This window comes from Sebastes fasciatus, chromosome 2 (genome assembly GCF_043250625.1).
Source record: "Sebastes fasciatus isolate fSebFas1 chromosome 2, fSebFas1.pri, whole genome shotgun sequence".
NCBI classification, from domain to species: domain Eukaryota; kingdom Metazoa; phylum Chordata; class Actinopteri; order Perciformes; family Sebastidae; genus Sebastes; species Sebastes fasciatus.
This window is the reverse complement of record NC_133796.1, coordinates 27985042-27989940: the sequence shown is the minus strand read 5'-3', so window position 1 is coordinate 27989940 and position 4899 is coordinate 27985042. Positions and strand designations below refer to the sequence as shown.

Sequence of the window (4899 nt, the reverse complement as noted above, 5' to 3'; positions counted from 1 at the left end):
ATTATAATAATAATTAATGCATTATTATATATATATATATAATAATAATATATATATATATATATATATATATTACATATATATATATATATATATATATATATATATATATATATTACATATATATATATATATATATATATAACTATATATAAATATAAGTATATATATATAACTATATATATATATATATATAGTTATAGTTATATATATAACTATAACTATATATATATATAACTATATATATGTATATATATAGGTATATATATACACGTATATAGTTATATATTTATATATACATATATATATATAGTAAAAATAAGACTTAAAATGTGCCAAATACCATAAAACACAGAACTGTTGAACAATCATTTGACATGTTATTTTCAGTAACATGACAATATATTTTTGTATTGTTTTATAATTACAATAAACTTAATACTCATAAAGAGTACAGGACATTTTATTGGATATCATTTCGCAACGCCAAAGTGAGCATTAGGGATTTTCTTTCTTCTGTTCTGACCTCTCAATTCCAAAACGCCCTATATGCAGCGACTGCACCCACTCAGTGTCAAAACAGAAAAACCGTCACACAGGCTGGTTACGCTCCATCTGAATGCAGAGGATTGGGACTGAGGGCAGCCACGGGTCTAATCTCGTTTGGAGGCCATTGAAAGCAGTAGGAGCTACTTTGAGGGCACTGCCATTCAAGCACAGGTTTTTCCGCTGTAGAGAGAATAATCCCCAGCATAGATACAACATTAAAGTAGCCAAGCATAACACACAGAGGCTGAATTTCAAATCCACCCATTTGCATCTTGAAGTGAATGAGTGCCAACAATGGGGCTCCGTGCTCATGCACAGGCTCTGTGCTTTAGTGTGTCTGTAACTGTAGTGTGCGTTTGATGAAACTGTTTTCAAAAGGTATTTCAACATTGCAGGGAAGAGGTTATTGTCTTAAAAGTGCGGTTTGTTAGTTATTAAATTCAGTCCAGGTAGAGATACTGATCTCGGGTGATGTTTCTTAAGTAGATATGCAAAACAGTTTTTCTCTGTCTTTTGTTAGATTTATTTTTAATAAAACAGACTATTATGAGAATGAATAAATGGCATGTAAATGATCTTTGATTCAAGCTGCTTGCCAAAAGACTGCAACATTATTGACATACTGTCTGCCTTTGGTTTTCTCCGACCGGTATAAACAGCAGATGGAGCTGTAGTAAGTTGCTGAATTTATTTCCTGGAGTTAATCTGACAGGAGAGAGCTATCCCTAAACCCTACTACCTAGTTTTGTGCATGAAGATGTCTAATTAGAATTGATTGCTTGAGTCACTGCCCATTAAAACTGTGAAGTCCATGTAACATGTCACTAATTAATATGTTTAATATGTTGTATGGTTACGTCTTCATGATCTATTCAAACAAAATAAATGGTAAAGACTGGCTTCATTTTGGGTGCTGTCTTATTCACAAAATGTGATTTTTGTTGGTAGATAATTCAAGAAATAAAAAAAACGTCTTAGTTAAACCTCTTTTCTCTTTAGACACTGGAGGTCTGTTTAGACGACCTTCTGTATGGCAATTTCTTGTCAGAGGAGGAGATGGGATTTAAACATATGGTCCTCATTGTCTTGTGCAAGACTTTTGATTAATTATAGGGAAACATAAAGAAAAAAAAATCTCAAAATTGATTTGTGCAAGCAGAATATGACCTACAGCAAATTATAGGAGAATTATTTTAAAGAGACTGAAAACACATCATGAAAATATGGGAGAATATTTTCATATATGATGAAGATCAGATGCTGTCTGTTTGTATTGTTGCCACCAGTTTTACTTTTACTCCTTTGGCCAAAACAACAGAGAAAAGAGGTGGGAGTGGAAGGGCGACAGGATGAGAGAGGCTGTATGGTGGATAGGTTAGGGGCGTGAATTTGGGACAAAGCATGGAGGCAAAGGAAATTAGAAAATTCGTCGGGATGGAACAAGGGATGCGCCCCCAGCCCCCCCCCCCCCCACCCTCCTTCCCAAACCCCCCCCCCCCCTTTTCCTCCAGCAGTGCTCCTGACAGATGGAAGTAAGGGTGGGTGGGTTGACGGGCTGGAGGGATTAAAACTCTGCGGCCCCATTTTGGAGCCTGAAGAGAGTGTCACTCCTGCAAAGGTGGGGTGCAGAGAGGCACTTGTGGCGAGAGTCGCGGGGCGTGTGAAGTGGGTGCACGCGGGCTAATGTCAAAAGAGGCAAGGATGCTTCCCCTCCGTCGGCCCCCCCTCTGCTCCATCCACCTTTAACCACTGAGGAGCGTGGAGGGGGCTGCTAGGAGGAGGGGAGGGGGGTGCATCTCAATAACCTTAATAGAGCTCCCTTTAATTAATCAGCTCATCTGCAGAGGCCCCGATACCTGCAGCTGAACCCCCCCCCACACCCCCCTACTCCCCTCCATCCTCACCCCCAAACGCAACATCCTCACACTGCTGCTGTGACATTGTGGTAATGAGGTAACACAGCTACAATGTCATGGAAATGTTGCGGAGACGTTATCTGTGGGAGCTCATCACACATGCTGATGTTCCTGATCCCCTTCAATGTTTATGTTGTGTGCGGACGTGCGCGTGTGTTCATGTATGCCGCTGCACCCCCCTCACCCTCCCGAAAAAAACGATACATATGGCCAAATGGCGGGAGGAAAAGCATGATGCTTCTATTTCCATAGAAGAAGAGAGGGTGGGTGGGGAGGGAGAGGGGGGCACCTCAAGTAAACATTTGAAACAGATGGCAATTTCAAAGCAAGCCTCATCAATCTTTGTTGACACTACCCCTTTTTTAAAACTACTCTTATTTGGGATATTTGCAATTATAATACATACTGTAAGCTCATTTGAATATCAAATTAATTACCGAACACACTGGAGTAAATACCTCTTTTATAAGTCCTTGTTAAAAGTGAAAAGTTCTTGACTACGGTTGGATGGCGTGTTAATTTACAGTGATATCTAATCCCAAGTTACTTCACATAAAAGGCATTACTATACACATTTTAATGGGGAGGTGGTTGTTTTCCAAGCAATTTTCTGCTAGAGTACATTTTTAATTTATTCATATTTAATTTATTGGTCTCTGCATACCCGCTCAGTAAAACTAATCAACACCATGTATGGGCCTCTTAAAGCCACATCTCTCCTTGGCAGGCAGACAGGCAGCCCCTGCATTAGGATAAGCTCTCCTCTCTTGTGCACAGAGCTGGGTGAAATGCCCCGCATTCAGTCGAGCAGGAGGATACCACCTCGAAGGAGAGACTGTTCAGTTCCCACAAACAACCTTTTAATCAGAGGGAAAAAAGGGAGGGGGGGGAATGAAAAATGTGCCCAGCCTTGAGTTATCCAAAACATTTCAATTTCTGTGGATAGTGACCATCGTCACTGCTGTCAGAACATCGTCCACCGAGGACAATTTCTGCTACTTCCTGTCCTCAAACTCCTCTGCCCTTGAATTGGTTTTATGGAGCTTTGGCAGTCATTTAGCACAGTATGACTGGAGTTCTTATCACCTGACTTCGCTATACACTCCAAATATCTATCGACCCATTGACACACCTTGAGGAGGGATCTACACAACCTTACACATGGAAATGATTTCAATTAATTACCATTCCCCTTTGACAAGGCAGAGGGGAGGGGGTGTGGGGGGGAAACAAAGGAGCCCAGACAACAGGAGCATTTCTCTGGTGTAATGTGCACCATGTGTAATGAGCAGCGGAAAGGTCATTTGACACATTTCTGCCAGAATGAATTCATTTATTTCAAGCACTTAATTTTGCAGTCACCTCATTGGTGCACGGCTTGGCAGTGCACTGAGAGGGTGCATTACCACAAGTGGAGGCTTTAGTTTCCTCCCCAACAGCTAGTGCTGACCACAGGTCTGTGGGAATGCCTGAAGAGCAGGGAGATAGTGAAATGGAGTGTGGGAGATCCAATCACCCCTTCTATCATAGGAAAATCGCCTCCATCACCTTCAGCGTAATTGGAGCATTCATTACAGTTCAGTAAAAATGCAGGTTGCCATTAGATGGGCAATTTAAAAGTAGGCTTCTGGAGAATGAGAGACTTGAGGGGTCACGATACGGGGTCACAGTCAAGTAAATAATGGGAATTGGTCCCATGAGGCTTGGAAAACCACAAAGCCCGTGGTCACGCACCAAAATACAACTCAGCACAGGAGAGAGGCAGGAATTCAATCACCAGACAGAAAATAAAATGCCCCCCGTGCCCTCTCAACATCACAATAATTACAAATAGAAAGTCAGAGGCAATTCACCGCCTTATAATTACTCTAACCTGATGAGGTTAGAAAACGCTGTGATGCATGTGTGACAACTGGAAACTATTCTGTTATTTTAACGCTTACAGTACAAAATTTAGAAATTAGAAGTACGAAGAGCTATGAGATTATACCAATACCGGATTGGATATGGGTGACAATGGGGCTGATCTATTCAATTAAGTTTTATGTTTGTATACCATATACATTATATACTGTAATTTTAATGTTTAAGTTTTGACCAATTTGTTGCTGCATTAAAAAGGTTTACACTTGAATTGATTTTTTAACAATTTGCTGCTTTTGATAATAAAGAACAATTAAATAAACGTATATCTATGTATTTATTGGTCACATTTTGATTTACATAGTTAGGAAAGCAATGTTTAAGTCAAAAAAATCGACTCACCTACAGTATGTATCGCATTTTTTTTTACGATTTTGAAATCCATTACTTGATGCCAGAATTGATAAATTTGCTTCATTTCAGTCTATACAGAGGTAGAAGGAAGTTACCATTTTCACTGTTGTAGTCTGAGTAACATGATGTCATATCCGTTCTGTATCCGTCAACCAAA

General features: G+C 39.7%; 1 long non-coding RNA gene across 4 annotated transcripts in view; it reads right to left on the bottom strand.

Moving 5' to 3' along the window:
- Nucleotides 1-4899, bottom strand: part of LOC141756885 (uncharacterized) — a 219437-nt gene that overhangs the window by 6046 nt on the left and 208492 nt on the right. The window lies entirely within an intron of this gene.